The following is a 21,649-nucleotide window of genomic DNA, read 5'->3' as shown; positions in this document are numbered from 1 at the left end:
CTGAAATATGAACTACTTCCCAAGGATCGAATGAACTCTGCTTGAGTTTCAGTAACAAGGACTGAAACTGAATGGATTTATAGAGCCAAGGCAGGGAGGGTCTCAGAGCTTATGAAAAGAGAGTGTAAGCAAAGTGGCAAAGGGCAGAAAGATTTTAGACAGAAAGAATAAATGAGCTTATGGGGAAAGAGCAAACAGGCCCATAAAGAAATAAATGTATTAAATGCAGCTGAGTTTCATGATGGCAAAGCCTAAATTTGAGACCAATGAACCTTTTTGCTGAGGACCTTACCACTTCTAGTAGATCATCCAACAGAAGACTATAGGCAAAATTGTTAGTGATAGAGCTGTGGCACCAGAGTAGCTGGGCTCACATCCTGGCTCTCGCTATGGGAATCTGGGCAAGTTACTCAACCTCTCTACTACCTTGGTTTCTTCATCTATAAAAGGGGGACACAATGAGACCTACCATTAGAGCCCTTAGGATGATGAAATAAGTTAACCTATATGGAGGCTATGTACATTGCAGGCACATAGTTATTTTTCAATAAATAAATAAGGGACATTATTAGCTATCATCAACTATATAAAAGTGACATAATATAGCAGCCTTTCAGCCCCAATATAATCCTGTTTCCCTTATGTCCAAATGTATCTCATTATTACTATCACTGTCAATCAAAAGAGCCAAATTAAGTATCTACTATTGTTTTTATTTGAATGTCAAGATAGAGAAATAAGAAAGGAAAAAATAATAAATGTTAAATAGAAATGGTTATCATTTTTTATGTCCTAACATTTTTTTGTGTGATCTATTTAGTCATTTATATATTTTCAAAAATGTTTTGAATTCCTACAATGCTGAAAATTATTTTTTTTAAAAAATGCAGCCTTGTACTTGTGGAGTTTTAAGACCTCGTGGCATTAAGTAAATAGTAAGGAAGAGTCATTTTTAAGCTGCCATCTAAAGATGAAAAATTGCTTACTTCTTGCCCTCCTTTAGATAGTGACTAAAATATCTTTTTAGGTGAGTTTTTGTCTAACCCACTGTATTGGTCAGGATAAGCTAGAAAATATGGTGGTAAAAAATTAACACCATATTACTGACTTAAAACAACAAACATTTTTTCTTGTTCATCTGTGTGTCCAGAGGGTTGATCAGATGGTCTGTGCCCAATACAATCATTGAATGAGCCAGTTGACAATGAGTCAATGGAGGCTACATGGCCCATACAATACTGATAAAATATCTGTATTTTATCATATTTTATCAGTATTTTAGCATATTTTATCAGTATTGTATGGGCCATGCAGCCTTCATTGACTCATTGGCAGAGAAAGAATGGCCATAGAGAATGCACAGCCTCTCTTAAACCCCCTAAATGGAGGAGTTCACATCACATTCACTTCTAACCCATTGGTCCAGACTGCTTTTCAGTCCCTTGCTGCTATATGGGGCCATGTAGCAGCAAGGGACTGAAAAGTCTCCTCAGATACCAGTAAGCCCAGAGAACTAGTAATCTGTACCAGACCATCTCATTGAAATTGTAGCCCCAACCCTAATCTTCCCTATATCCTTCACTGGTTTCTTTTTCTTTAGCCTTTATAAACATCTAACATGCCTATTTAAGATAGTATCTCCTAGCTAGCATTTAAGCTTTATGGAGGAAAACATTATTTATCTTGTACACTGATACATCCTTAGCACTTAGAACAATGTTTGGCACGGAGAAGGCAGGCAATAAATATGTTTACATATAGAATGAATGAATGTTGTCACTGGCAAGAGTGGTAAAGAGCATAAGACCCTAAGATAGGAAGAAACATATCTTGTTCAAGCAAATAAATAAATAAATAAATCTATCCTAATAATAGCCTAGGTGACGTCACACCCTCATGCATCATGCCCTAATGTCCTCATAAGATGGCCATCATAAGATGGCCCTCACAAAATGGCCATCACAAGATGGCCGTCACAAGATGGCTGTGCTCACAGCAGAGGTGGGGCATGGCAGCCGCTCCGTGTGGTGAGGCCTGGGGGTCCCACGGCTCCGCGCGGCACAGAGGAGGCTGGTCCTAGTGTCTCCACCAACTTGTGCGGAGAAGGCAGGTCCCAGTGGAGGAGTCGGGTCTCGGCAGGGGAGGGAAGTTGTGGGCGATCAGGTTGGCAGGATAGGGCAGTTGTGGGCAATCAGGCCAGCAGGGGAGCAGTTAGGCGTCAATCAGGCCAGCAGGGGAGTGGTTAGAGGGCGATCAGGCTGGCAGGCAGAAGCGGTTATATGCAATCAGGCAGGCAGGCAGGCAAGCAGTTAGGAGCCAGCGGTCCCGGATTGTGAGAGGGATGTCCGACTGCCGGTTTAGGCCCAATCCCTGTGGGGTCCCAGATTGGAGAGGATGCAGGCTGGGCTGAGGGGCATCTCCCCCATGCACAAATTTTGTGCACCAGGCCTCTAGTAAATAAATGAGAAGAAAGCCTGGTTAGAGCAGAATGGGTACAAAAAGAAAAGGTAATTCAATGTTAATATGCATTTTCTCTAATGGTTGCAAGAACTTTTCAAGGTAAGATATGATACATTCCTGGGGGGAAAATAAATGAAGCTCAGAAAACTTAGTTAATCCCAAGGATACACTGCTGATATGCATTAAGTAAAGCTAAAAGTTTAAAATTGAAACTCAGAGGCCTTAACAAAATTAATTGTTTGAACCCAGTTGTTTAAACCACTTGGTTAAAACAATGAGGAAAACTAAAAAGCACCCATAATTAGCCTGAGTACTAAAGAGAGAAACATGAAGCTACAAAACAAATGGGAGAAAATTTCAAATTGAGACCATCTATTACTCACAAGGTAACAATGATTTCCTTTTGTAAACTTTCCATATTCATAATCAAGAGGCAAAACCAGAGCCAAGTCTACATTAGCTAAACACCAGCTGTCTCACAGATACCTGACCGAGTAAAAGACTTTAGTTGGTATGCTTCTGAGTTTGAAAGTGATTTGTTACTCAGCATTATTGTGGCAATAGCTGACTGATACAGCTAGTAAACCATGCAACCAGGATACAAACCCAGACAATTTGACTCATAAACCTGTCTTTTAATTACTTTGTTATATTACTTTCCCTGCTAGGTCTATAAGTTTGCACTGAATAAATACAATTTCAGGGCAAAGTATGGGTGCACCTCAGTCTATGACATCTCCCTGTGCATAAGAGTGTCTCTTAGCTGGAAATGTCTGTGATGGTCTCTCTCTCTCTCTCTCTCTCTCTCTCTCTCTCTCTCTATATATATATATATATATATATATATATATATATAGAGAGAGAGAGAGAGAGAGCATATATATATATATAGAGCATATATATATATATATGTAGAGAGAGAGAGAGAGAGAGAGAGATCATTGATTGGCTTCCTCCTGCATGCCCCATGTGGATCGAACCCACAACCTAGGCATGTGCCCTTGACTGGAACCAAACCCTGGACCTCAGTCTGCAGTCCAACACTCTATCCACAGAGCTAAACCAGCTAGGGCGGGTTTTGGGTTTTTTTTTTCCACAACCTTATTTTAATTTATTAGCCTTAGTGTATTTGGTTTGCTTTTGTGCTTCTTCGTTCCATGCTGGTCTCCACAAGGCAATTTATTTCTGGTTTCAATGCTAATGTACATAGTATAAAGATTCTCAACCTCTCACTCAGCAATATCTTGAAGGTAAATCTTTATTTCTTTTCCTGCTTCATTTTCTGTTTCTGCCCTGAAATCTTAGTTCACAAAACTAAGTAAACCAAGAAGCACATGAGATTAAGAGTATCTTGTGAATAACCTATAGTGATTCCTGAGTATCTTGAATGCTCCCTTGCTCTACTAGTAACTGAGGCTTTTGTCCTATTTGGTTTAAGAAACATACATGTGTGGAATAATCTCTAAAAAAATTTTCCCACTACTCATGCATTCTTCCCATCATAACTGTTTCCTGCTTGGTACTTAGAGGTCCTTGCATGGTCAACATGTTGCCTTTTCCTACCTGGTCTTGGATACAACTCTTTCATGCTCTCTCAACCACTGGCTAAAGATTTATATTAGAACATTCACCTCATGTATCCTCACATTCTATTGACTTTGTGTAACCAAGAACCAAATGATTAGTTGAAGGCAACTGACCTTGCATCATTGCTACCTGGAGTGGGAGAAGCAAGACAGAATCGATAGTGTTTGAACATCGATGCTGATGCACAACATCTACTTAATATCCTGTTTCAGATACATTCATAGGAGAAGAAAGTAAGAAATCCATAACTGATTTATCTAACACAAGAAATAGCTTAAAATCATAATATTAGCTATGCCTAAAGAAGGAGGTTTTCTATTTCCTGAGAATAGCACTTGGATTTGGTAAGAACTGTATCTTTCATGTTCATTATCTTTCAGGTAATGCACATGATCTTTCCTCCACACAATTATGGCATGCTGGACAGATGAGATAGAAGCTGATCCTGATCTTTTCAGCTAGATAGTAATAAGCCAGAACTAAGTCTTTCCTGCTCTCGCCACTCACAGAAAGTCCTTGCTCAGAGGATTTCCTTCTCTGTGACTTGAGAGCGAGACCTTACCCAGAATATGCTAAGAGGTGTAAGTGCTAGGAAAATACAAACCAGAAAGAGCCACCCACGTGGAACAACATTGGCCTCAGGCTGGGCCCAAGCAAATGAGAAAAATTGGTCATCAAAATCCTATCTAAATGGGAATTTAAATAGCACAGAAGATGGCTACCTTAGGACCATGAAATGAAGATAAAAACCACCACTTGCAATGGGGACAACCTCTTTCAGACAGTAATTTACTTAATCAAATGCCCTTCATAAAACCACACACAGGGTTCTAAGTTTCTTGTACTGCTGCAATTACTTTAAAGGGAAGGCGGGGTCTTTTAAAATACCTAATAAGAAAGAGTTGGTAACATTAAAAAATTTAAGGCTCAGACAGACATAAAATGTTTAATCAGTATGCTACTCCTCTTGCAACAAATGGATTGAAGGAGTCCCTATTCTTTCTACCAACAAATCCCCTAGATACATTGCATACAAGATTCTATTAACCTCATATAACATCAAAATCAAGTGATTAAGTGCAGACAATGGAACTTGTCTGGTTGCTCTCTACTGTGGAAGAAGTGATGAGTCAATGAGCAATTCTCAGAATTTGAGGATTTCAGTACTTCCAGGTTTTTGTGTTTTTTTTCTAATTATGAGTCATACCATATCCAAAGTCTCATTGACTAAAATGAAAAAAAGTGTATAGAGAAGAATTGAGACTAAAGCTGGAAATTCTGGGGTCTAGTCCCAGCTGTCACTCTCTGATGATATGACTTTGGTCAACTCAGTTCACCTTTCCATTCCTTAGTTGCTGTATCTGCAATGGGGATAATACATTTCCTCCATTCTACTCAAGAGACCATCCACTAAAACATCTCTGCAAACCTTCTCAATTTTACAAAGTATGCTTAATGCAGCAACTTACTTGCTTCCTGATCAAACCATTTCAGAAGGAAGTTGGTTTGCTGTAAACCTCTATCATCTCAACTTCCCATTCCATATTGCATGGACTGAGAAGCAGAAAAATGAAGGGACTTGCCAAATAGTAGAAGGGGTTTCACATTTCATATTCAAATCCAAAATCTATTGTTTTTCCTTCACACCACAAAAGCATTTGCAAAATGTCAATATATTTTTTAACATTGTGGTCTGGGTCTGAAAAAGATACATCCATTTTCCAAGTTCTATTTTCCTGTTGGATATGTCAAGGCAGAAAACACAGTCTTAGTAAGAAAGATATGGAAGTAACCCAAGTGCCCACTAATGGATGAATGGATAAAAAAGTTGTGATATTTATATATCTATATCTATCAATCAGTAGATAGATATAGATATATAGGTAACAATATAGATTATAGATAGATGATATACATAGATATAGATATAGATATAGATATAGATATAGATATAGATATAGATATAGATAGATATGGATATAGATCGATATAGATATGAATATAGATATATATATAGATTAGATATAGATTAGATATAGATATAGATGATATAGATAAAAATATAGATAGATATAAAATGGAATACTACTCAGTCATAAAAAATGAAATACTGCTGTTTGTGACAACCTGGATGGATCTTGATGTTATCATGCTGATAACTAGATGATTTTGTTCATATGTGAAATTTAAAACAAAAATGTAACAAAACAAACTCAAAGATATAGATATCAGAATGGTGGTTACCAGAGAATGAAATGAGTAAAGGGGGTCAAATATATGGTAACAGAAGGAAACTAGACTTTTGGTGGCGGGCACACAACAGAGTACACAAGTATCAAATTATAATGTTGCACACCTGAAATTTATATAAGGTTATTAACCAATGTTACCTCAATAATAATAATAAAAAGCACAGGCTTGGTTATGGGCCCATGAATATCCCTCTTTCAGACAAATGGGCTGCACAGCCCTTCACAACAGGGAAACCAGTGATGGAGGAAACCACAGCAGAGCTGTGCTCCACACAAGTGGCGAAGCAGAGTGAGGGAGAGGTTTAGAAGGAATGTTTGGGAGACTCTTTTTATGATCAACCCTCAGTGACCAAGCAGCACAGTGCCATATGGAAATCCTTTATTCCAAAGAGGTGATCTCAGCTGGTGCCAAGGGCGCACTCCATCTCAATGGGGACAGAAGCAATGCCTAGAAATGAGGTTTCAAATGGCCAGTGTAGGCTGTGTGTTGTTCAAGGTGAGTCCATCTGAGTCAGCCACATCTTGCCAATGAAGTTCACAATGAATTCTGCAATGTGACACATAACGGTAAGGAGTAGGCATTTTTTGAGAATGGAGAAACATAACATTAGCCAAGGGTTGGCTAGACAGGGAAAGACAAGGTTCTGCCTGATCCTTCCATCAGCCCACAGAGAGTTAGGCCAGGACCAGAATATGGTTGTGCATGCTGAGTGGGGTCAAATTCTAGGGTAGGAACCAGGCTGTACCCCTTGCTAGGCAAGTGTGAGAGAACAGTTCTATCAATAAATGCACAGGCTTCCTAACATCAGATGGCTTAGATGTGGGGACCAGCTAGTTATAAGTATTGTCCACCTCTGGAGTATTTAGCACCATGAGAATTTGTAGTTTCCCTACCAGAAAAAGGAGGTCCTATCCCATGAAAGATACACTTGAGCCTAATCCTTCACCCTGGCTAAGAACACTAGGAAAAGGAGCTAGCCCTGCTACCCCAGTGTCTAAGCCAGTGGTTCTCAACCTTCCTAATGCCGCAACCCTTAATATAGTTCCTCATGTTGTGGTGACCCCCAACCATAAAATTATTTTCGTTGCTACTTCATAACTGTAATTTTGCTACTGTTATGAATTGTAATGTAAATATATGATATGCAGGATGTATTTTCATTGTCACAAATTGAACATAATTAAAGCATAGTGATTAATCACAAAAACAATATGTAATTATATACGTGTTTTCTGATGGTCTTAGGCAACCCCTGTGAAAGGGTCGTTCGACCCCCAAAGGGGTCATGACCCACAGGTTGAGAACCGCTGGTCTAAGCATTCCAGAGTCACTTTTCAAAAATTCAGCTCCTCTCACCACATTGTGTCCTTGGCCAGGTGTTCCCTAGTGTGTCTTAGAGAAAAAAGTTACTAGGCAAAAAGTACCCTGAATCACTGAGGCAACTTCATCAACACAGATCATTAATTAAAATAAAAGCTAAATCTGAATTGTTTTGTTTTTTAAGTAAATTGAATGAAATGTAATTTATACTGATTTTTTGGTTTGGTTGTGTTGCTGCTTTCAGAAAATGATTTCAAGGCTGCATTCCGTAAGGGCATTTCATTAACCGGTTGAATTTAAGTGACTTAATTGATGTAGTTAAAGCATTAACGTTGCTGGTAAAAAATAAAATGACTCAGGGCAAACACACGGTCATATTGTTATTATTGAACAGACTGCAAAGCGCCCGCACAGGAGATGCTGCAGAGCACACAGTTAGACACGGTCCGTGTCCCAGGGGCATGCAGTCCCAGCAAGGTTGTTATATGGTATTCATTGCAATTTGATGAACTTCATTTATCTAGACAGCCACTTATTTAGGATGAATTGGAACCTACTGAATCATCTTAATTCAGAGGCTTCTCCTGCACCATGGATCTGCAGCAGCTATTAAACTTGGGGAGATTCGGCAGCCATGACACAATGAATGTATTATTCCCACAAAATTGTCTGGGTGTGATGAATCATCAGCTTTATGGACAGGTGTTGGGCGATACCCACTATCACCTTTCCTCCCCCTTAGGTTCTTAAGTACGATATCAGGGCTGCAGTCACTGTTACTCATCTTCCCAATAAAGAAGTTATCTGTCACAGATGATGCTATTTCCCCAATAGCACAATCATTCAATTCGTAGGGAAAAGAAATCACACAGCCTGAAACCCTGATACAAGAGGAGGGTTCCCCTAGGCACTGAGTTCTCTGAAGCGATGAGTTAATGAGGAGAGAAGACTTCTCTCCGGAACAGATACAGCCACTTTATGGCATTCTATTACTAATTGAGAGTAGGAACTCCCATAAACTATACTTGGAGGATTTGTTTGGATTATTTACAAGGCCAAGGGAGGAAACATACAAATTGAGACTCGCATACAGAGTGAATCCATTTGCTGAACAATTGCACATTCTATTTATAGACTGGAGGGTTTTTTCCCAAAGGCAAGTGGTAGGTAAGGTTTGAAAATAAAAATTTTAGGTTGGCACCCTTCTAATTCTTGACTTCTTTCTAAATTCAGTAGCAGAGACTTTTCCAACATATAGCCCGAGTCTGTGTTGTCTTTGATATTGAAGCTTAAAGCTTGGAAACTAAAAACCAAACATAGGGTCTTATTCCAAAAAGTATTCCAAAAAGTCACAGCAGCTTTAATCTTCTCAGAGTTAAAATAAATAAATAAATAAATAAATACTAAGGGCATTGTACAAGCCAGGGTTCTCCAAAGAAACAGACCAACAGAACAAATAGAAGATAGATAGATGGGTGGGTAGATGATAGCTAGCTATGTTGCTAGATTGATATAGAAATATTCATGTATAATGATTTATCTTAAGGAATTGACACACATAATTATTGAATTATGGAGGCTGACAAGTCTGATATCTGTAGGGCAAGCTGGCAGGCTAGAAACTGAGGCAGGATTTTCCATGTTACCATCTTGAAGCAGAATTCCTTCTTGTCTGGGAAACTTGTTTGTGCTCCAGGCCTCTGATTGGATGAGGCCCACTTACATTATTTGCTGTTCCCTCTGATTATAGATGTTAATCACATCTTCCAAATACTTCCACAATGACATCTGGATAAGAGTTTGACCAAACAACTGGACACCAGAACCTAGCCAAGTTAATACTTAAGATGTAACCATCACAGGTATCAACACTTTGTGTCGACATTTATGCTGTGATCTTCATGAAACAGTATTTCTTAAAACGGCAGATGCAAAACCAATAGGATCTGTGTTCAATATAAAAGGGCCATCTAACTTTTTCCACATAACAGCTTAAACAAAAAATTATTTGGCTTTGGAATACTCCGTACTTTTTTTGTGTCAACATCAATTATTTTATGGAAAAGTGAATCTTATATTTCTGTAAACCAGATGTTTGCAGACAATGGCCCATGGCTAAGTCTGACCCACTGGCTATCTTTAAATAGCCCACAAGCTAAGAATTATTTTTGTATTTTTAAATGGTTACATTATAAATAGTTACGTAAGGAATTGTACACTCAACCATGCATAAAATTGCTGTCTGTAATGACAACGCATACACACATGTTGTACAAAAACCTATGTAATCATCTATATTTTGCCTCTAAAATATGCACCATCTTATCTTTTAAAAATGTTGCCAACCCTTGTTATAAATCAAACTAGAGGCCCAAGGGGTGCCTTCCCCTGTCACGAACAGAGCAGGGCGGATAGGGAGGTTGTGGCCCCGCCCCCTGTCACACACAGAGCCTCAGGGCGATCAGGGGGTTTTGGCGCTGCCCCCTGTCATGCTGATCCCTGTGCCGGGAGGCCTCGCTGCTCTGCTGATCCCTTTGCTGGGAGGCATATTACCCTTTTACTATATAGGATAGAGGCCTGGTGCACGGGTGGGGCCGGCTGGTTTGCCCTGAAGGGTGTCCTGGATCAGGGTGGGGCTCCCCACTGGGGTGCCTGGCCAGCCTGGGTGAGGGGCTGAGGGCTGTTTTCAGGCTGGCAGGTGACTGAAGCTCCCAACCTGTCCTTTTTTTCTTTTTTTTTTTTATTCTGGGCCAGCTTTAGCTCTGAGGCCTCGGCTGCTGAAAGCAGGTTTCTGGCCTTTGTTTACCTTCTGTATTTGATACAATGTTGCGGTCTGGCTGGCTGAAGCCTGGCTGACTGAAAGCAGGTTTCTGGGGTTTTGTTTAGCTTCTATATGTGTTACAATGTTTCTTAGAGTTGCAGCTGAGAGGCTGGCAACAGCAGGCGGGGAACCTGGCTTCCTCCGTCACTCGAGCAAGCAAGCCTCCCTGTTCGAGTCAGCTGCCTGGCTGCCGGCCACAATCTTGGCTGGCAGTTAATTTGCATATCTCAGTGATTAGCCAATGGGAAGGGTAGCGGCCGTACGGCTAATTACCATGTTTCTCTTTTATTAGGTAGGATACTTTCTCAGTGGCAAGTCTTAAGTACCCACTTGTTCATATGGAGCAGTATTGTGACAAGTTTCTCTAATCCATCTCAGAATATCATAATTCCTCAAAAACATTAAAAATAATAGTTTTTTGTTTTGTTTTTTAACTTAAAATTCTATCTTTATAAAGTAGATATTTAAAAAAAAAAAACGTCAGGAGCTCTGCTATTTAATGAAAAAAACCTTATTTAAAATGGATGTAAGCAATCAGGCAGCGACTCCAAAGGCCTGCCATCGTCTGGCCCTTCATCCACCTTTCCAGCCTCACCTCTCAGGAATCTCCCCTCCCTCACTTCACTCCAGCAACACGAACCTTTTCTTTGTTTCTCAAATACTTCCATCTTGTTCCTACCTAAACTATTTCCACTTACTGTTCCCTCTGCCTGGGAATAATCCCCATAGAGCTTCCCATGGCTGCCTTCTCATGATGCAGATATCAACTCAAATGTGACTTACAGAGGCACACTCTTTCTGACTATCCTCTGACCCACACTCCCCATCCATTTCTCCATCTCACTATTTTATTTTAATTTTTACACAATGCTATCTGGAGTTATTTGTAAATGTGTTTATCATCTTCCATCAACAGAAGGCCAGCTCCAAGACAGCAAGGATTTCACCTGTCTTACACATGGCTGTACCTCAGTATCTAGAACATTCAAAGGCCATAGAAGATGTTTAATCAATATTTATGTACTAAGCAAGAGGGAAGACAGAACACTGGCCAGCGTGAGTTAATAATGTCATTGTCCCGAGTGATGGGGTTATAATTGGTTAAAAGTGGCCTGGAAAATACTTAATCTGACCACTCATTTAATTAGCTAAAGGCATTGAGGACTCAATTCAGGTAAAGTATTAGGTACTACAGATAGGAGAAAAACAAGATTCCTGCATTCAGGGAACTCACAAAATGATACATCAGGAACAGAGAAGTAGAGAAGTTTGAAATGTAATGCCATATGCCAGTGGTATTATAAAATATATTTTATATATATCACTGAATATTTTTACTTACCTAAAATACTTTCTCACACTACTTTGAATCATTATGTCCTATATTTAATATATTATGGCGCTTCCTTGAATATATAGAGCTTTGACACCATATCAATGTTAGCTATAAGGAATTGTTATAAAGATTTCAGGTCAATATTAAAAGACAGAAAAAATTATTTTGTGTGCTATAAAACACAATATGAAATGAGTTAGTTTACCACATTCAAACATATTGATCCTCTGACTTCATGCTTGCTGATTTGATGTCAGAGACTGGAAATTTCTATCTGAAGATATACCTGATGCTTTTCCACTGGTTTAGGTTTCTGACATTCAAACATTACACATCAATTTTAGCCAGAAAGGGGATAGTTAACATGCCTACCTTTACTTCCACTTTCTTGTGCTTCTTTTTAAGAGCTTATTTCATAGTTTAAATGTGGCCAGGCCCCCTATGTTGATTTTTAAAACTTTAGGTGACCTCCCAAGCCCAGGGTCCTCCCAAGAGGAAGAGTGGACAGAAAAACCTAGCAAAGAATCAGTAACATCTCAGAACAAGAATGAAAATGTGAAGTAGGGATACTGGACCCACCAAGTGTGCTCATGAGATGCTTAGCTTCATGGAGGATTTTGCATTTTTAAGTTGGTCAGTGTGAGATTATTGCTTGGCAAAAACAAAACAAAACAAAAAACCCCAAACAAACAAATGAAGTTCTATTACCTGATAGATCTTTCTTTATGCTCCTGTCAATATCAGTATGGCTTTCTTATAACTTTGTTTCTTGGAATGTATTCTACACACACACACACACACACACACACACACACACACACACACATTAAAGGGGGATTCTAGTTATTCTCTCCTATTTACTTCCTCAGAAATTTGGAAGAAGATTTACATTCCAATCAGGCTTTAACATAAAACTGAGAAAAGTTTTTTTCTTGACATTTTAGATATCTATAGTGAATTAAAAAAGCTATAATATAAAATGCATATATATTTTTCTTACCACCAAGAGTGAAAGTGATATAGGGAATATGTATAAGTGTCACTGAACTGGAATTCAGGAGATCTGCCAGAGCTGTACCACAAGTAACCTTTGACCTTGAAAAAGAGATTTCACTTCTTTGATCCTCAGTTTCCTCATCTGTAAAATGAAAGCATCTTATAACAGCATTTCTATTATGCTCACTTCCAATTCTAGGTTCTACTGTAAAGTTTAGTTTATACAAATAAAGATAGCCTTGTCTCATTCTAATAAGCATAGCTAATCATATATAATAAAGAGGTAATATTCAAATTAACCCTCACACCCTCACAAGATGGCTGCCTGTGACCAGGCCAGCAGGGGGTTAGTGAGGGATGACCATACAACTGAACAAGCAGGCTGCATGGGGTGACCAGGCCAGTAGGGGAGTTAGTAAGGGACGACCAAACGACTGAACAAGCAGGTTGCGTGGGATGACCAGGTTGGCAGCGGGGGGTCAGTTGGGAGCAACCAGGCTGGCAGAGGGGGCAATGGGGGTGATCAGGCTGGCAAGAGGGAGCAGATGGGGATGACCAGACCGGCAAGGGAGGCAGTAAGAGGCAACAATGCCAGCGGGGGATGCAGTTGGGATCGACCAAGCCAGCAGGAGGGACAGTTAGGGGGCGATTAGGCTGGCAGGGGGAGCGGGGGGGGGCAGTTGGAGGTAACCAGGCCAGCAGGGGGGGGGCAGCTAGGGGCAATCAGGCCAGTGGTGGGGGCAGTTAGGGGTGACCAGGCAGGCAGGCAGGTGAGTGATTAGGAGCCAGCGGTCCAGGATTGTGAGAACAATGTTCAACTGCTGGTTTAGGCACAATCCCCAGGGAGATAATCCCCGAGGGGTCCTAGATTGGAGAAGGTGCAGGCTGGGCTGAGGAGACCCCCCCCATGCACGAATTTTGTGCACCAGGCTTCTAGTTTTAAATAAAGATGAACCAGATTTATATATATATATATATTTTGGATTGACACTATAACCATATGTCAAAACATAAAATTGCACACTTTCATGTATGTTGCCGGTGTATGTCTACTCAACCTTAATAAAGCTCTTTTTTTTTTTTAAGAATGCCACTTTAGCTCATTATCTGAAAATAATTAAATTAACAGTATTTGGGAAGGAGAAACAAGAATGACATATTTTCACGGGGCTATGCTTTTAAACTATGCCAGACAATTAACAAAAAAGGAAACCTTTAATAGATACTCCTGCTGCCCAGCAATAAGTACCTTTGTTTACACAAAGAAACTGCTTTGAGACAAAGCTCCTACCAGTTGAATTTTGTTGACCTATTTGATTTTTTTAACCACCTCTTGAATTCAGCCAGTAAATACTTATGCATTGTTTTCAAAATACTCAGGGGTTTGAGGACCTCCTCCCAGCCTAGGGAGTGGCTGGGGTTCAAAGACTCCACAGGTGAAAGAAAGAAGGCAGGGCTGTTTATCTGCCAAGAAAGGCCTGGAATAAGCACACTACTTAATTGTATTTCTGCAAAATGAAACAGCTCATTAAAAGGAAATAATTCCCTCAAACTAAAACAAAACATAAACTTACCTGAATTCAACTGTATTTTGATAGACTAAATTCAATAGAACCAATTAACAGGGGGTCAGGCAGCCTTAGAAATTATGAAGAGAAAGGAAAACTATGGGGTGGAAAGAAAATACAGAGGAGATGGAAACAAAAGGGAATGGGTGAAGTTGTAGCTTATAGTTTCAGGATCAACATTCATGTATTATCTATATAACCTATATAACAAAGATGCAATATGCAAATAGGTCATTATGCCATGAAGCCTAATGACTAACCGCTTAATGACCAGATCATGGATCAGTAGGAGGGTGGGGCAGTGAGCTACAAGCAGGCAGTAGAGAGCTACAGGAGGGGGCAGGGCAGCAAGCTATGGGGAGGGCAGGGGGGCAGAGGGAGCTACAGGAGGGCAGGGCAGCGGGTGGAGTGCTACAGGAAGGCAGCAGCGAGCTATTGGCTACAAGCAGGCAGTGGAAAGCTACAGGAGGGAGCAGGGCAGCAAGCTATGAGGGGGGTTGGGGGAGGGGGGTGGAGGGAACTACAGGTGGGCGGGGCAGTGGGCAGAGAGCTACTGGAGGTCGGCAGCAAGCTACTGGCCACCTACTGGCACATGGATTTGTGCGCAGGGCTACTAGTCTTATCTAATAATAGACAAAAAAGTAAATTGAGCATCCCTCCGCTACGCTCACCAGCCAATCAAGAGAGTATGCAAATTAACCCAACAAAGATGGCGGTTAATTTGCATACGTAGGCACGAAGCGGCGGAGTGAAGACTGAAGGCTCCAGCCAGAGCAGCGAAGACTGAAGGCTCCAGCTAGAGTGAAGGCCTAGGTCCCGGGTGCCGGAGGAAAACCGGTGCTGGCAGCCAGGGGAAGGGAAGGCCTATTGCATGAATCTCTTCATGCAATGGACCTCTAGTCTATATATATAAAAAGGTAATATGCTAATTGGTCCTGACGGCGTCACAGTCATGACCACTGAGGAGGAGACTGTGTGCGTGGCAGGGCGTTGCTCCTAGAGACAGGTTGGAAGCAGGGAGGCACCAAGAGGAGGCCCGTGCCCAAGAAGGAGGGGGTGAGAGCCCATAGAGCCCCCCTCACCAGTCCTTCACCACCCACCTCTCGCACTCAGAGAGCCCTGCTGCTCATCTGCTTGGGAAAGGAGCACAGAGCAGCAGGTGGGAGGCTTCCACGCTCTCCTCAGGCACCATGATGGGGCGGAGCTCCCATGTTGCTCCAGAGATGGGGCGGAAGTGGGGAGGTGCCCAGAGAAGGAGGGACCACCCCAAGGCAACTCGAGGGACTGAGGGCAGGGCTTGAAGCAGCCAGAGAAGGCCAGAGGGGTCAGGGGGGCTGGGCCAGGCATGCTGGAGCTCTGCCTGGAGAGGTTCGGGTGTCAAGGCAGGGCAGCAGTGTGTGGGCGGGCCACGCGATTTCATGCGCTGGGCTCCTAGTATGTATATAAAACCCTAATATGCAAATAGACTGAATGGCAGAACATCCGAACAACTGAACAACCAAACAACCAGTCGCTATGACATGCACTAACCACCAGGGGGCACACATGGAACATGGCAGGTGTCAGCCACCGTGGGATGGTGGAGCAGGTGAGCAGGGGCACCAGACCAAGGTGGGGTGCCAGTCGCTGTCATCGGGGCAAGCCTTTGGTGGTTACTGAAAATTCTTTGCTCTATGCACCCAGCGCTCACACCTGCTGCCAGCGCTGGTCCCACTCACATCCACGGTTGGTGCCGGAGCCAATGCTCACACACACTGCCAGTGCCCAGTGCTGGTCCTGATCACTCAGCGCTGTCATCGGGTGAGAGTAGTGGCTCCTGGCTCCAATCACCCCTGAGGGTTTCTCCACCTCCCCCTGCTCCTGAGAGGTGATCGGGGCAGCAGCTGTTGCTCGCATCTGCTGACGGTGCTGGCCCTGCTCACACCCGCTGCTGGCACCGGCCCCAATCGCTCCGCACCATCAGTGGGTGGCAGCGGGGCTGGTGCCGTCAGTGTGTGGGAGCAGCAGCAGTGGGAGCGGGGCTGCAGTCAGACAGGGGACCGGGGGCCGTGGTGGGAGGGGCCAGGCAGGGGCACAAAAGATGGGCTGAGACCCATCCCTGTGCCCACCGCAGCCTTACAACCTACAGTTTCTTTCAAGGTGCACAAATTCGTGCACTGGACCCCTAGTAGTTTATAAGAAAAAAATCCCTTCTAGAATTCCCAGGCAAACTATGCCAGCATGCCCACTCTGTGAACACAGAAAAGCAATTGGAGAAACCAAGCAACTACATCTTCAGCAGATGCTGAAGAAGTCTTTACTGAACCTCAAGATTAAAGCAAATTATTTTTCTTTACTTTGAATTTTTCAGAAAATTGTCTCAACGCTTCACTTCTCATTTTTGTGGTAAACAGACCTAAAGCCAAGTGAAAAGTTGGTCTCATTCTTTGTAATTATCTTTATCTGCCTGCATAACTCAAGCAAAAAAAATCGGAATTACACACGTATTTGCAAATGGTTAGACTGTGTATCAGAGAACTTTGAGAATTAGAAGATAAAAGAATGGGGTGGTGTCTAATAAAAGCACAAAAATATTTCGTGGCATTTTCCTATCTCTTTATTGAATGGCCAAGGATATTTAAAATAAGGTTCCGCTTTAATTAACACTTAAGCACTGCTCCCTTCTCAATACTGAAATGACTATAAATGGCATGTCTGTGTATTATAATCAGGTCCCAGTTTCTTCTTGTTTTCTGCTGCTTCCCACATCAACAGCAGGAGAGGCAAGAGACTGGCCCGGACAATGGCAAAGCATTGGAGAAATGCCTTCAGTTATTATTACCAGAGTAAATGAAGAAACTGCAGACCAGATGGGTGTATATTATCTATCCAACTAAAAGAGTGTCTTGTTAACAGAGATAAATGGTCTGAAATGGCAGAACATTTTCTTGCAATTTTTAAAAATAATAGAAGCAATATTTCAGAGGATAATTCTGCAATTTTTTTCAAGGTTTCTGCTAAAAACTGGATTTGATATTGATAGATACATTCTTAAAGTGTCCATTGACACACTCATAAATATGTGAAGTTGAAGGGGGATTTAAAAAAACAAAACACCCAACTATAGTCATCTCTCTTGTAAGCTTGAAGACATAATGTGAATGGCCGAGCATCCAGTAGGGCTGAACATATCTTATTCATTCCTGAGTCAGCATTGCCAAACAAAATAGGGGCAGAGTGATGTGGTGGGGGATGTAGAGGTTACAAGGATCAGACAGACCAGGACCACTCCAATTAATATCTGTGTGATCTTGAATATGTCAAGTAATGTTGCAGAATCTCAGTTTTCATATTTCTAACATATATATAAAGTCTAGCTCAGAGGATTGGCATGAGAATTTTTTAAAGTATTCTATAAACATCCTGTTTACTACATGCAATGTGCCATCCAAGTGTGAACTTCTCAACAAGCAATATGTATACAAAGTATTGGTTCTTTTAATCTCCTTGTAGAAAATAACTTATGCATCTATGCATAACCCGTGGACACAGACAATGGGGTGGTGAGGAAGTGGGGGAGGATGGGAGTGGGCTGGAAGAGGTTAATGGGGGAAAAAGGAGGACCTATATAATACGTTCAATAATAAAGATTTTAAAATATAAATAAATTAAATAAAATAAGAAAATAACTTCTTGAGAACGTTTCATTTTCTTTCAATATTAGGGTACACTAGAGGTCCAATGCATGAAATTCATGCACTGGAGGAGGTGTGGTCCCTCAGCCTGGCTTGCACCTTCTCACAATCTGGGAACCCTCGGGGGATGTCCAACTAATGGCTTAGGCCCGCTATCCGGGAGCATACTGACCACCAGGGGGCAGCTCCTGCACTGAGTGGTCAGTGCTCTTCATAGCAACCAGTCGTTTTGTCCTTTGGTTGATTTGCATATTACCCTTTTATTATATAGGATAGCTCCACTTTGAATAAAGAATGAAACAAGGTCCCTGACAAAAGTACATGATAAATATGATTCTCCCTTTTACAGTCCCTGACCTGGTTAAATCTATGTTATAGTTAAATCTAAGACCCAATATGAATGTAAAAATATTGCCTTCATTTGCATTAAGCCATATCTGTAGGCAAAAAGGGTTATTTATTATTAGAAAAATACAATTAAGTTCTGAGATATTTTATTTTACTTTGAAAGCCTCCTTTCTCTAGGAACATAACAATGATTTACTGATTTAGAAAGTGCTGTACTTTAGAGGCAGTCAAAATACATTCCTTATAATCACAATACCGTGTATTTTGAATCTGGGTAATACCTTCCTAGAACATCAAAACCACCTTCAGAGCAGCTTTGAGCCTTTTTTGTTTATGTCGCCTCAATTGCTCTTATAGACACCCAGGGGTCTTGGGTGAGTTATGATCTTTCCAGTTAGCATTTGGTTAGTTGGTTTGTTTAATTACTAGGCATACTGAAAGATACAAGTGCCTTATTAGCTTGTCAAACCCAGGACAAACTACAACCCAGCATGCGACACCCCAGAAATGAAGGAGAAGATGAAAGTGTCTCCTGGGAACTCACAGCCCAGCTTTAAAAAATCTGTGTGGTGGACAAGGTCAGAGCAGTCCCATTGTACTTGGAGATTCAAGTTAGAGCACTAAGTGATGATCAGATCAAGTCAAATGACTTGAAAAATAAAAGGAAAAAAAGACAGCCCGTGGGGGAACCACACACTATATTCAGTCTAGTAGGTCAGAAGCAGGTCCTCTAGTGCCGGCTTTTCCTCTGTTCTTCAGTTGAGCACCAGAGGAAGTCGTTTGTTTAAATGGAGCAGATGTTTCATATGGAAAACATCTCAGCACAGTGTGGAAGCTGAGATTGATGGTGGCAACATGGGTTCCATCTCTCTTAATTCCCAATAAAAGAGAACTTGGTGGCATCCAGTGGACCTGTGGTTGTATTTATGTGATTAGATATGTATTTTAAATGACTTCGTCATATTGGTTTTCTTCTGGGACCAACCCCTATTCTACTCCATCCATATGCTCCTGATGGGAGCCGCCATGTTTTTCCAGAGCCTCACCCTCTTCCCGAGTCTGGACCAATCCCAGCACTTTCCTGAGATATTTTAAATGTCTGAGCACAGACAGGGTGATACAGTCTCCCTCTTGTGGCCAAAGTCAACAAAATGTGAATTTGCTTATTTATTTATTTTTTAATATGACTCCCTAGAAACAGAACATGTGGTGAAAAATAAAAAAGTAAAGTAAAATAAAGGTAAAATGCAGAAAGAGCTGTGGAACTTGGAAGGAGGGTCTGCAGCAACCACACCCCTGATTCCAACATTCCTAAGGCTCAGGTAGATCCATCCCCTCCCCTTGCTTTGTTGTTCAAATCTGCCATGATTGCGAAAGTTGATAAATGACTGCTCCAGGGAATAGTTTGCGAGGGTTAGGTTTCTAACACTTGCAACAAACTTATACACTCACCAAAGTGTCATTTACTCAGCTCAATTTTCTCCTAACATGGCCTGAAACAGCACCCTAATAAATTCCTCATTACTTGCATAAATGTATAGAGGCCTTACCTTTGCAGAACACTTCACTTTGACAGTTAGACTTAACAAGTTGTTTCAACTCTCTGGGTTTTAATTTTCTTATCAATTACATGGCAGGGGCCGAACTAGATCAGAGACTAAAGGAGGTACCTGCACCACCATCCCCGCACGGCAGTTATTATGAACCAATCCTGGCATTTTTTCCAAGGACCTTCTGCCTCAGCATTCTCAGTATAGTATACAAAATAAAATTTACTTTCTATTTCTGGACCTTAAATCATCTCAAAATACCATGATAGCCTTTCTTAGAGTCCAATGCATTAGACCAGGCAAGTATCTGATTCCCATTTCACAGGTAAGGAAATTGAGGCACACAGACATGTATGGTCCATATAAAACTGTTCAACTTGCTTTTAATTCTACCTCCCCAATCAGGACTGGGGGCAGGATGGAAGATAAAAAGTTAGGCCTTTAAGTATAGTGAGTTTCTTCCATTGGAAGGGGGGCAGTGGGGCAAGGCACTCCATGCCTCTTGTATGATTGCCTTGGAAATTATCTTCTCTTGCCCATCCCTTCCTCTCTCTTTCCTTATGCCACCACATCAGAACCAGCTGGCTGTACCACACATTAAAGGAAGAACGAGGCCCAGCCAATTATTGCTTCTCTGCATTAAGTTGTACCCTGGTGAGTAGCATTCCCAAAGGGTTGAACTTAAGAGTGCGAAATAACAGAGGAGCTCAGGGAAACTGGCTCAGGGACCCACTTTGGAACCCAAGCAGAGATGCAAATTTGGGGTCTAAGCATGCCATTTAGCCAACCATGCAAATTAACACATGCTCACTTGCCCGGGGCCTGAAAGAAACAAGGAGGGGAGGCCACAAGGAATTCCAATGTGTTCTGTTTCTCCTTCAATTGACTTTTGGTCTTCTCCTTCAATTGACTTTTGGTCATGTTTTCGTTGGTATTCATTTTAGTAGATGCCTATGGCTGAAGGTGAATGTTTGTAGATGTGAAGGAAAAGAAATGATTTAAGATTGAAGGTTAATAATGGTAATTTTTTTAAATAAAATTGGAAGAAAGGTTAAAAATAGGATATAAAAAATTATATATATATATATATATAATTTTTTATACACACACAGCTGAAAACTGGTGCAAACACACAGCTGAAAACTGGTGCAAACACACAATTCAACCCAGTCAACCCACATCTAAGAATCTTTCTTTTTTTTTTTCTTTTAAAGGTTACCATTTACAATCGCTGTTTATGGGTGCAGGGGTTAGGACAACTGTACTTAGTTGCAATTTTTCAAATATATGCTCTTCATAAAAGCAAGCGTCTCGCTCTGACAAGGGTTGTGACCCTCATGCATTTTCTATAGCTCTGGCTGAATTGGAACTGTTAGGTCCTATTCACTTCCACCTTCTCAGAGAAGATTCCATTTCCCAATTATTGGAACCGTGAGTCAAATGAAAGCAAATGTTACTAAAGAAAACAACATAAATACAGTCTTTCAATATCTAAAGAGAGCTGGGATTGATTGGAACTAAGTAATTGGAAACACATCTCCATCCCTGTCTTCAACTACAAAGGTGGTGATGGTAGGGAGAGGGGTGAGGGCAAGAGTGGTAGGAGCTAGGAGCAGGGGCAAGGAGGAGAAAAAATCATTGAAGTAAAGGAAGAGAATTGGTAATTGGTCTGTGGTTTTTCCTTTGCACCTTAATGCTGTCAGATTGGCATCTTGCTCATCTACCCAGATTGAACA

Source organism: Myotis lucifugus, unplaced genomic scaffold (genome assembly GCF_000147115.1).
Source record: "Myotis lucifugus unplaced genomic scaffold, Myoluc2.0 scaffold_112, whole genome shotgun sequence".
NCBI lineage: Eukaryota > Metazoa > Chordata > Mammalia > Chiroptera > Vespertilionidae > Myotis > Myotis lucifugus.
This window is presented reverse-complemented; position numbering follows the sequence as displayed.